Genomic DNA, 13,394 nt, shown 5'->3' with positions numbered 1-13,394 from the left:
CTGGTTTACGACATGATACGCAGGTCGTGTATCACTACATGGGTCCCGACCTGGAGACCCGTGTAATTTTCTGTCCAAGATTTTTCTTTTTCTGTCGAGTTACACGACCCATGTAACTTTACCCAAGGACCCATGTAACTTTCTGTCTGAGGATGGCAATGCTAGGTGAATTACACGGGTCGTGTACTTTTGTTTTGGGACCCGTGTAACTTTCTGTCTTTTTCAAATTTAAAGTTTCTCTTTCTATTATCAAAGCATGACCAGTGTAATGTTATGATGGGTTAACCCGTGTAAGTTTTTGGAGTTTGTGCAAGGGTTTTTCTCGAATCCCAGAAGGTTACATGGGGCATATAAAACTGATACACGACCCGTGTAATTTTCTGACTCTCCAATTCTTCCCATGTGAAAAATTGATGCTTACCACTATGTATAAAATGAATGAAAAGGTTAGCAACAAAGCTACTTCCCCGGTTTCGTATGGTCTCCTCTTGTGTGGTTTAGACTTGATGTCTCCTCTCCTTTATTGCTCTCAGTTCTTACTTCTTATAGATTTGAGACTTGGAGTGCCTACAAAATAAAGTATAAACAAACAAAAAACACAAATAAGAGTTAAAATAAAGGAAATTATAAAATAAACTAAAAACAGAAATAAAGATAGAAATTTTGGGTTGCCTCCCAAAGAACGCTTATTTATAGTCATTAGCTCGGCTCTGCCTTCGTTCTATCACGGTCTATCTGGAGGGTTGCTAAAGGTACAGTTGGTTCTCTCCTCTATGGGTTCTCCTTGAAAATATGGTTTTAGCCTTTACCTGTTCACTTTAAAATGCTCTTGAGGTTTCATTCCAGATTTCCACAGCTCCATGCTGGAAGATTTGCATAACCTTAAATGGACTTGACCATCTTGATTTCAGCTTCTCTTGAAAAAGTTTTAGTATGGAGTTGAAGAGCAAGACAAGGTCTCCTTCTCTTATCTCTTTTCTTGCTATGCGTCTGTCATGCCATCTTTTGGTCTTATCTTTTAAGATTTTAGCATTCTCATACGCATCCTGTCAGATTTCTTCCAACTCATTGAGCTGTAGCAGTCTTTTTTCACCAGCAGCCTTGAGGTCAAAATTCAGGGTCTGAATTGCCCAGTATGCTTTGTGTTTAAGTTCGATAGGGAGGTGGCATGATTTCCCATAAATTAGTCGAAAGAGTGTCGTTCCAATTGGAGTTTTATATGCAATGCGGTATGCCCATAATGCATCATCTAACTTCACAAACTAATCCTTCCTTGAGAGGTTTACTGTTTTCTCTAGGATTCGTTTTCAGCTCCCTGTTTGAAATTTCTACTTGACCACTAGTTTGAGGATGATAAGGTGTGGCCACCTTATGAGTCACTCTGTACTTTTTCAATAGTATTTCGAATTATTGGTTGCAGAAGTGACTTCCTCCATCGCTGATTATCGCTTGTGGTGTACCAAATCTTGTGAATATGTTCTTCTTAAGGAACTTCATGACCACTCTGGCATCATTGGTTGGCGTGGCTATTGTTTCTACCCATTTTGACACGTAATCAACACCAACCAAAATATAGTTGTTTCCAAAAGAAGAGGGAAATGGGCCTATGAAGTCTATCCCCCACACATCAAATATTTTTACCTTGAGTATACCGTGCAGTAGCATTTTATTCCTTCTGGAAATATTACCTGTTATTTAGCATTATTCACAAGCTAGCACGAAGGCTCTCACATCCTTAAATAGGTTAGGCCAGTAAAATCCTGCTTGCAAAATTTTAACTGCTATTCTTATGGTGCCAAAGTGTCCCCCATATGGTGTTGAATGGCAGTGCTGGAGAATACTCTCTATATCCTCTTCCGGTATGTATCGTCTTATTAGCCCATCATTGCATCTCTTGTACAGCAGAGGTTCCTCCCATGTATAGTATCGCACATCATGTTGAAATTTCTTCTTTTGCTAATAAGTCATGTTAGGTGGTAAGACCCTGCACACAAGAAAATTCACAAAATCAGCATACCAAGGAACTAGGGATAAGGCTAATAATTGCTCATCAGGAAATGAATCATCAATTGGTAAATCCTCGATGTCTCCTATGTATTCCAGTTTAAGCCTGGAGAGATGGTCAACTACTACATTTTCAGATCCCTTTTTGTCCTTAATTTCAAGGTCAAATTCTTGCAGGTAGTAAAATCCATCGAATCAGCCTTGGTTTCGCCTTCTTCTTGTTCAAAAGGTACCGGATGGCAACATGATCTATGAATACAATGACTTTTGACCCAATTAAGTAGGATCTGAATTTGTCAATTACAAACACTACTGTTAGGAATTCCTTTTTTATGGTAGCATAATTGATTTGTGCGTCATCAAGTGTCTTGCTGGTGTAATAGATGACATGGGGCTTTTTATCTTTCCTTTGTCCAATTACTACTCCCATAGCATAATCACTAACATCGCACATGATTTCAAATGGTAGCTCCCAATCAGATGGTTGCATAATGGGTGTTGAAATCAAGGCTTCTTTTATCCTGTTGAAAGAAATAAGGAAATTTTCATCAAAATCAAAGGGAACATCTTGACTTAATAAATTTGTCAATGGTTTAGCTATTTTGGAAAAATCTTTAATGAATCTTTTGTAGAAGCCTGCATGTCCCAAAAAGCTTCGTACTCCTTTGATTGATGTTAGTGGTGGCATATTTTCAATGATTTCAACCTTCGCTTTGTCAACTTCAATCCCTCTTTCTGATATCAGATGACCAAAAACTATGCATTCTCTTATCATGAAGTGGCATTTTTCCCAATTCAGAACTAGGTTTGATTCTTCACATCTTTGCAACACTTTGGATAGGTTAGCTAAGCAATCATCAAATGTGGTGCCATAAATAGAAAAATCATCTATAAAAACTTCCATAATATTTTCAATATAATTAGAAAAAATAGCCATCATGCATCTTTGAAAGGTAGCAGGGGCATTACAAAGACCAAAGGGCATTCTTCTATATGCAAATGTTCCATAAAGGCATGTAAATGTGGTATTTCCTAGTCTTTTGGGTAAATAAAAATTTGAAAAAATCCCGAATACCCATCTAGATAGCAAAAGTAGGAATGCTTTACTAATCTTTCCAGCATTTGGTCTATGAAAGCAAGAGAAAAATGGTCTTTTTGATGGCACTATTCAATTTCCTATAGTCTATATACATGCGCCAACCAGTAACTAGCCTAGTAGGGATTAGTTCATCATTTGCATTTTGAGTGATAGTTGTCCCATATCTCTTAGGCACTACATGCACTGGATTAACCCATTTGCTATCAGAGATTGGGTATATAATACATGCATCTAATAGTTTTAAGATTTCCTTTTTCACTACTTCTTTCATGTTTGAGTTAAGTCTTCTTTGATTTTCAATAGTGGGTTTACTATTTTCTTCCATAGGTATCCTATGCATGCAAATGGAAGGATGAATCCCTTTCAGGTCTTCTATTTTATATCCTATGCTCTTGCTATGTGTCCTAAACACTCTTAGCAATTTTTCCACTTCTATTTTAGATAGACTGGCATTGATAATAATAGGATATTTAGAATTTGAGTCTAGAAATGCATACCTTAGCGTAGAGGGAAGAGGTTTGAGTTTTACCTATTCAGAATTTTTCTCCAGATTGCTTTTGGTTTGTTCCTCCATCAGCTCCTCTACCTTGAAAGCTTGAGCCAAGGGTAGGAGTGGATGAGCTGCTAAATATTTTGCAGAGGCTGCTATTTCTGTGTTCTCATCATTCGCTGTGTGGCTGTACACAATGCATGCTTCAAGAGGATCTTCAGGATGGGTCATATGAAATTCTTTCTCAACTTACTTATCAACTATGTCAACTCTAAGGCATTCATCAGGTTCGAATTTGTGCTTCATTATGTCAAACAAGTTGAATTCCACTTCTTCATCCCCTACCTTTAGAGTTAGTCGCTTGTTTTTTACGTCTATGATTGCTCCGGCGATTGCCAAGAAAGGTCTTCCCAAGATGATGGGGATTTGAACATCCTTTTCCATCTCAAGGACAACAAAATCAACTGGAATGAAGAATTTGCCCACCTTGATAGGAATGTTCTCAAGTATTCCCATAAGATATTTAACGAACCAGTAAGCCAATTGCAATGAAATTGTTGTTGGTTTTAGTTCTCCGACTTCTAGCTTTTGGCATATTGATAGAGGCATTAAACTCACACTTGCCCCAAGTTTGCAGAGGGCCTTGTCTATTTTCTTGTCGCCAATGAGATAAGGTATGGAGAAGCTTCCTATATCTTTTAACTTTGGAGGCAGTTTGTTTTGCAATATGGCACTGCATTCCTCTGTTAGAGCAACAATCTCATAGTCTTCTAGCTTTCTTTTCTTTGACAGAATTTTCTTAAGGAATTTAGTGTAGGATGGCATCTGAGAGAGTGCTTCAGTGAAGGGAATGTTGATATAAAGTTTCTGTAAAACTTCTAAAAACTTTCCAAACTGCTTATCCAATTTGGCTTTCTAGAATCTCTGAAGAAAAGGTAGAGGAGGCTGATATGGCTCTGGTAGCTTCTTTTTCTTCCCAGTTTCCTCCTCCTGATCCTTCTTGGCTTCTTCCTCTTTCTCCCTTGCTTGGCTTTCAGATTTTTCAGAGGTTTCCTTTATTGGCACTTCCTTTGACTGTTCTAAAATTCTTCCACTTCTCAATGTAACTGCCTTACAATGCTCCTTTGGGTTCATCTCTGGTTGACTAGGCAGTTTATCAGCAGCTTTACTTGAAGAGGTTTATTGGCTGATTCTGAGAATTTGACCATGAGAAATTTGGGTGGTTCCTCCATCCAAAGTTGTATGTATTTGAATATTGTTTGTGGGGCTGTCTCTGGTTGAAGTTTTCTCCATTATTCACATAGTTCATCTGCTCTGTGGAGAGTTCATTGAAGCTATTGTACTCTGAACTTATGTATCCTCCTCCATAGCTGTCATCATGTTGACTGTTCATCCTTATAGCATTGGCCTGCATTTTATTAAGCCTCTTTGTGAGCTGGTCAAATTGAGCATTTATCATACTTAGGGCATCCACTTCTAGGATTCCTGTTGTTCTCCTGGTATTTTCCCTCTCATTCGACCACTCATAATTGTACTAGGCGACGCTCTCCAGAAGTTCAAGCGTTTGATCCACTGTTTTCTCCATCAGGTCACCTTCTGCTACTAAATCTACTGTGCTCCTTGTAGAGGGCAGTAGCACATTATAGAAGTTCTGAACCAGGAGCCAATCTTCTATGCCATGGTGCGGGCATTCTCTCTATAGGTCCTTATATCTCTCCCATGCATCATAAAGTGATTCACCTTCCCTTTGCCTAAAGGTGTTGAGTTCAACTCTTAACTTTGCAGTCTTTGCAGGTGGGAAGTACCTTGCTAGAAAAGCTTGTGAGAGGTCCTCCCATGGGGTGAATGTTCCAGCTAGTTGAGAAAGTAACCACTTCCTTGCTCTATCTCGAAGGGAAAATGGAAATGCTCTGAATCTTATGGCTTGATCAAAGACCCCATTCATTTTGAATGTGTCACAAAGGGCAAGAAAGCATTGGAGGTGGTAGTGCGAATTTTCTATTGGTGAACCCCCAAACTAGGTCTGTTGGATCATCTGGAGCCATGCCGATTTTAGTTCAAAATTGTTAGCATCCACTGTGGGTCTTGTAACACTAGGTTGGAATCCTTGTATGAAGGGAGCTCCGTAGTCTTTTAAGAGTCTCGACCTGTTGTTGTTATTGTTTGCCATATTTGGAATTTCTGGATTCCCTTGATCTTTTCTTTCACGTTTCCTCTCCCTCCTGATAGTTCTTAGAGTTATGTCTATCTCTGGATCCAAATCAAAGACTTCTTCCCCTGGTCTTGTTCTAGTCATGTACCAAACCAATCACCTGAGAAAGAATAAAAAAATTTAAACAAAATTGAACAGTAAATGAAATTGCCTAAATCAGCTAAATTACTTATGTCACACCTTATCCCTCCGTACATGATCCCGTAGTATACCTAATGAATTACCAACTTTGTCTACTGATAACCCATTACATACACTATAAGGGATTTTAAATCTTTTCTTACTTCTTTTTACAGTGGTGAGCACTATTTACAGGTATTAAAAAAATTTTTAACTGAAGTGAAACCAGATAACACATTTGAAGTATTAATAATTTCTGTAAAAATTTTGACAGAGTGTCATCTGTATTTTGAATAAAACAGTTCTTCAAAAACCTGTAAAAAGCACTTCCAATATTTTTCTCAATCTCAAACTCCAATAACCAATCAACACAATAAGTTTCTCAACATTTGCTAACTCAAATCCTCAATAATTTTCCAGTGTTTTCAAAAGCTAAGATAAAAGAAATATATCACAATATTTACAAGCCAAAATAACTTACAAATTTAGTTTACAACTTTAATGTATAATTTTAATGTACAATTTTAATGTACAATTTTAATTTACAACTGCTCAAAACCAAGAATAATATATACATATAGTGAACATACATTACAATACAAAATGCAAAATATGGTATACTCAATATACTCGATGAACTCTCAATGTAGCACTAGCAGCCTAGTCTGCTACCTTGTCAGTCTGTCTATCTGCGACAGCAATGAAAAGCTATTGCTGAGTAAAATTTACTCAGTGGTGCACAATAACAATTTAAAATGCGGTATGTAAAACTTTTATTGACAATTTATAATCCAAACAATTCACAATTTTTCAAAGCTTATATAACACAAATTTGAGCAAACAATTGAATAACACAGTGTTGTCAATCAATAACATAATTTGATCAATAACTGAGTAACACGGTTTTGCCAATCAATAACACAATTTGATCAATAACTGAGTAACACAGTTTTGCCAATCAATAACACAATTTAGGCCATGACACAAATTTTTCCGAACATGCCGTGTGTACATCACGACAAGGCACACTCACCCCAATAATCGAAATCAATGAGGGAGGAAGCTAGCTAGATAATGAGAACTCATCCACACTCACCTCAGACTGACAAGTCAAAGAGGGAGGAATATAATCACACTCACCCCATAAATAAAGGAGGAACATAGTAATATTTTCATGTCAAGTGTGAATCAAAACAATTCCAAATCACAATATTTAAATACCTCATACAAACCATAAATCATATTTTATCTCAAAATTTCCATTTGCAAAGTAGGCAACACAATAATTTCCAATTAAGATTCCCAAAGCCAAAACAATAAAAAATTATTCATAACTCATTTCTCCAAATAAATTTTCTGGTAAAAGCAGTGAATATAAAAAGTATTATGCACAGACACAATTTAAGACTATAATGTTCAATTAAATTTTTAAATAAAAAATGAAAAATCAAAATTATTATGCACAAACCTTTGATATATGCCTCTTGGCCCTGACTCAGTGTTTCTTATGCTTCTCAATATCTTTTTCAACTGAAACATACAATTCAAAGTGTTTCAGTGCTCAATGAATTTGTTTCTAACAATAAAATCTAATATTTAAATTTTCTTGGTACAATTCCCTTCAATTCAATTCATTAGTCAACCTATAATGTTGACCCTTGATACACTCTAAGTGAATTAGGTTTAATGTTACCAATATGTCATATTTTATAGCCTTTTAGTGCTGGTACATATTACCAAATTCATTTTCAAGTATATTATATTTTATTGTAATTTGCTGGATTTCGGTATACTAATTTGACCTAGCCAGATGACCTAGTTTCCTCGGTTTTCGAGTTTTGGTCCAAACTACAAACTTGTAGGTCTATGTCTTATTGCACGCGGGGAAAAATTTTAGGTCATTCTGAGTTGTGTAGACCAAGTTATGGTAATGCTGGACAGAATGCACCAAAATAGTAGGCTAAGGTCATTTTTAGGTCATTTTCACTTCGGCCAGTTTTGGTACCTGAACTTGTGCAAGCTATTTGGCTTGGTTCTAGCCATTTCTGGGCTTTGGTGTCTTCATAAGAATTGTAGATCTATGTCTAAACTATTCATGGTAAAAATTTCAGGTCATTTGGACTTGTTTTGAGTAAGTTATGGTCAAAACACTAACTATTGCCCAAATGATCAATTTTCAGACTTTCAAGTCACTAATCTGGATTTGGTTATTTTTCAAGTTACCTTCTAGGTAGAATTTAGGTAAGCTTCCTTCATGAAAGTTGGCACATTTTGTGCCTAGTTTCACCTCCACTTGGTCTCATACCAATTGGAGTCACACACTTAAGGTTCTAAGCTAAAACACACATTGCCCTGCTACACATTCTTCAACACTTACCAATTACACATTCAATACTTACCAAGCTTATCTTTCATGCCAATTCTGATTTGGTACCATAACATTAACACACTTTACATCACATTTAGGTTATTTTGGGTAGCTTGTAACCACTCTCAACATACACATTATAACTTAGAATTTTCAAAGTCCAATTACAATAATTTAACCACATGAACATACCTCATTCATATATCCAAATCCAAACAATTATTCACATACACATGCTGCCACCATAAGCAACATAATTCAATAATATTTCATGAACTTAAACACTTCAATCTTCTTTATGAGGCTGTCACAAGTTTACACATATCCATCAACTTCCATTTTCACTTTTCAAGCTTACAAATCAAACCTTACACATGGAATTCAACTTCAATACAATTAAACATTTAAATCATCATCCAAACAACCATTTACAGGCAAGGACAAGCTGTTCATGGTGAGGTTTCATGGCTGCCTAAATGGCTCAACTCCAATAATTCATCAACAACAAAAATTCTTCCATAAATCAACTACCCATAACCTTGGTTACACTTTTAATGAAACAAGGATTGAAAATACCCACTTACCTCTTTTGGACTTCTTTAAAACCTCATCAAAACTTATCTTTCTTGCTCCAAGTATGCTGCCTAAGGTGTGTAGACAAGGTTTAGTGAAGGAACCTAGTGGAAAAAGTGACTTAACCAAGGTTGCATGGAGCTTGGAAGATTTTGGCTATGGAGTTTTTCTCTTAAGGGTTTTCGGCTGGTTTGTTAAATGAAGAAGATGAAGGTATATTCTGCCACAAATCTGCTTAATGGTCCACTTTGAAGATGTTAGTAGAGCACTAAAATCAATTATAATGTTTGTTTAATCAAATTTTCCATAATTCCCACATTTAACCTCTTTTCTTTCACTATTTACATAATGTATCTCATTTTAATTTTTCATGACATTTTCAAAGTGTAATATCATTTATTTTTAATGGACATTTAGGTTAAAAGCCAACTCTAGGTGTCAAATGATTACAATGCCCCTATTCGGGTTGTATTCCCGATTTTTCGGTAACACCGAGTTTTGTCATTTTCTCGATTTCTCGTTTTTCTTTGTACTAATTAATTAATTTTTCTTTGATATTTCTAATGAAATTTATACTTTAATAAGTCTTTAATTATGTCTCGAAACTAAATTCTGAGGGTTCCCTATAGCCCTAGGGTCGGCTATTACCTGCGTCGTAACTTCCCCATGCGGTCACCCATCGCTGCGATGCTGGCTCGTTTAACTTAGTTTCATTTCATTGCTATTATTTTTCCTTTGTTTTTCTTGTATTTCATTATTCTATGTCTCCTCACTAACATTTAAATGTAGTTCCAAGCATCCTAGCTGTCCGGACAGACACTGGTCACCGAAACAGTAGAACGCACTACCGAACATAGGGGTGTTACAACTTATCACCTAATATTACTAAAATTAAAATTCCCTGGCAACGGTACCAAAAACTTGTTTGCTAGTTTTTCAACCACTGTAAGTGTACGGATTGCTAACAAGTAACAAAGTGATGAGTGAAGTATCATTCCCACGAGGAATTTAATTCGCAAATACCAGGCTACATGGCAACTTTGACTGTTTAGGCTACCGAATATAGATGGAGAATGAGTTAAACCTATTTTAGATGCTAAAAGTAGTTTTTGAATTAAACTATTTATAAAAGCAATTCCAGAATTAAGATTTCACACTGCAACCTTACTATAGATTTTAATCTTGTCTATGAAGGAGCGGAAGAATGAAAAATACAAGTTTAAATCATTGAAATTCAAAATTTTTTATCTAGGGTCACATGCATCATGCAAGGTTTATTTTTATCTATTTGATTTCAATGATAAACAGCATATTAAAACTCTTTTAATATATTTTTGAATCTACATTTGCTATTTGAGATTTTAGAGTTAACAGATTAATTCATTAGAATCCTATATTAGATCAAGAACAAGTGCACTAACCTTTTGATGCACTGCAGTGTGTTTAGCACCTTTGGGATGCGCCTTAGGATACTAGGTGTTGTCCCTCTAGCTTGTCCACACCAAGATCACCAATGGCAGCCCTTGAACATCTTCTAAAGCTTTTTCTATAAATTAGAAAATCAAGTTTTGCCTTTTGAGAGATTACAGATGTAAACAGGACACTAGAAATAATTTTTAGTATTTTTAATTCAAGAGATTGTTTGCTAATCTCTTTGAATTGATGAGAGATGAAGAAGATGAGAGAGTGAGGCAGCCAAGGGTGGCGGCACAAAGAGGTGAATGGCAGCTTCTGTTTTTGTTCTTTCATCCTTACACTTATATAGCTAGGTCACCACTTAAAACCCTTGTCACATGTCACCTTCTGATTGGCTCTAGGTTTAATTGAACCAATCACATTGTGCCAAGTGTCAAACCTATATTTAATCTTAACTTTGATCATCTTACATGATTAATGGTGCTACATGTCACCCTGTAAAATTATCAAAATACCCCTGTGTCTTAATTTTGAGTTCTCAACCCAAAATAATTATTTCTCTTCTTCTAATCAATTTATATCAAATATATATTAATTAATTAATCTTTATTAATTAATTTCTCATTAATTAAATTCATATTTAAACACTTTAAATATAAATTTAACTTATACTATACATCCAATAATCTAGATTTGGTTTCAAGCCATGCTAGGGACTTTGCAATCTAATTGCAAACCAAACCTATTTAATTAATCAATTAAACTCTTTAATTAATTAACTAAATCATATTTAATTTAGTGATTACTTGCATATGTGTGTGACTTACTAGGCTCATCACTAATTGGCAATGAGACATGATATCAACTCTTAATATCATCATAATTCTTTCTTATCATAAATGATTTCTCTAAATCATTTTATGCACCTCATAGACCATGGTTAATACCTAGTATAGCATGCCATAGCCACCCAATTAGTAATAAGGTTTACCTTAAATGAACCTATAATCATATGTTACCATGCACTATAATCTCTCTGTTACAAAATCCCAATTCGAGCTGGAGTCATGATTTATGTCAAACCCCATTTGCTATGAATATTATGTTCTCTTTTAATTCCAGTTCTTGATTAATAAGATTTTCTCATCAGAAACTTTTTTCTGAATAAATCTATCTGTCATAGCCAGGAACTTGAAACATCAAGAACAATTAAATGAACATAGGATTTTATCTCTATTTACTTAGAGGAACAGATTCCATCTTGATCAACACCTACCTCCACATATAACTAGTAGGAGCCAACACATGCCCATATACCCATACACAGTACAAGTATGAAAGCAGTATCAAACTCAAACCACCTATATACAAGATAACTTTGCTATCTCAGGTCTAAAGATTATATGCACTGATATGATTTATGACAATGCATTGACAAGAGTAAACTCCATGTGATTGTCATAAGTGTCACTGGTTCGACCTACTTATCATGTATAAGTGCCTATCATATTTGTTATATGGCATGAGACTCACCATTCCATCTTATTTACATCTTATATAAATAACTTGGGAACAAACATGATTACAATCTTTCTGAATAAGTCATGTCCTTATTGTGAAGTATCCTCGATTGTGAACCTATTTATGATACTTTGTGCTAGAAATACTGTCACTCATATTCTTAACAACTTAAGAATAGAATTTCTAACAAAATATCAATGGACCTTTTCTATTACACATAAATATATTATGTAAACAAAAAAGTGAAAATGCCTTCTATTAATAAAATATGTACAAGATACATACTAAATGATATGCTCTAGGGCATACTACTAACAGTCTATTCATTGGATTGAGAGTAATTGCTTTGATGGAAATTAATCCTAGGATATCCTAAGTCCTCTCTCAAGGCACTCAAGGTGTATTTTAATTAACTTAAACCCTACTTTCGTGGTGATTAAATTAATTAAAACCCTTTAAGATCTATGATTAATTTTGGAACTCCACAAAGATATCAGCCTATCTCTAGGTCAGATTTCCTAAGTTCAAGATCTCGATTTTCTAATATTAATCTTCACTTTTTAGTCTTTCAATTAATATATGCAATCAATACTAAGTGGATACCCACACATAGCATGCATTAAGACCACAAGAAATTGAATCAAAGAACCAAACTCAAATCCAATAAACAAAACTCAATATTTATCCATAATAACAATTACAAATACTACTCTCCTAACTCCAGAATAAAGGAATTACTCACTCATGGTGAGTTCAACAAGCATGGAGAAAATAAAATAAAAGAACATAAAGAGTCTGTTTAGAGAAATAGAACAAAAGAACCGAAGAGGAATGATTGCAGTCTTGATCCTAGTGGAACTTCGGCAGAGGATTTCTCTTCTATGTTGGTGTTCTAATCTTCAAGACAGCTGCAGAGGATGCAAGTATGAAAAATGAAAACCCTTCTGAAAAACTCCAAAAAGCTCTGCAAAAAGGTTGAACTGAAAAGAAGAGCCCCCTTCTATTGTCGTTTTTTGCTTCTATTTATAATAGCCGGTTTAGGGTTAGGTCTTCAGAATCCCAAAAGTATTAGGAGTCTGTTTAGAGTGTATAAACAAGAGCTAAAATTCGGATTAGAAAACTGGTTGCCGCATGATACACGGCCCATGTATCACTGTACGGCCCAAGGCTGTGTAACTTACTATAGCTAAATGGTTGCGTTTGGCATTGGCACAGGAGTTTACACGGGTCCACGCTGGGTACACGGGTTTGGTTACACGGCCTGTGTTCTTCTATTTTTGGAGAATTCTTCGAGCTTGTGCTCAACAGAGACTTACACGGGTCTAATTACACGACCCGTGTACTTTTGCTTCTTCTTTGGCTTTCTGGCTTTCTTCTGGCAGTAGGTTACACGGATTTGTGGTTTTGCTTACACGACCCGTCTACTTTGTATTAGTAGCTTTTCTCAATCTTTTCACCTTTCCAAGTTTCCTTCCGTACTCCTATGCCCTGAAACTTCACCCAAATACCTGAAATAATGTGGAAAACATAGAATTTAGAGTTTGGCAATGGAATTTACTAAAGTTAATAAAATTAGTGGTTATGCATGAGA

At 35.5% G+C, this 13,394-nt stretch overlaps 1 non-coding gene across 1 annotated transcript; it reads left to right on the top strand.

Annotated features, from left to right (window-relative positions):
* The first annotated feature begins 5,266 nt into the window (after nucleotides 1–5,266).
* On the top strand, nucleotides 5,267–5,373 carry LOC131182701 (small nucleolar RNA R71). Its single transcript, XR_009150962.1, has one exon. It is a non-coding gene; the product is annotated as a small nucleolar RNA R71 (small nucleolar RNA).
* The last annotated feature ends 8,021 nt before the right edge of the window (nucleotides 5,374–13,394 follow it).

The sequence above is a fragment of the Hevea brasiliensis genome, chromosome 8 (genome assembly GCF_030052815.1).
Source record: "Hevea brasiliensis isolate MT/VB/25A 57/8 chromosome 8, ASM3005281v1, whole genome shotgun sequence".
Classification (NCBI taxonomy): domain Eukaryota; kingdom Viridiplantae; phylum Streptophyta; class Magnoliopsida; order Malpighiales; family Euphorbiaceae; genus Hevea; species Hevea brasiliensis.
This window is presented reverse-complemented; position numbering and strand designations above follow the sequence as displayed.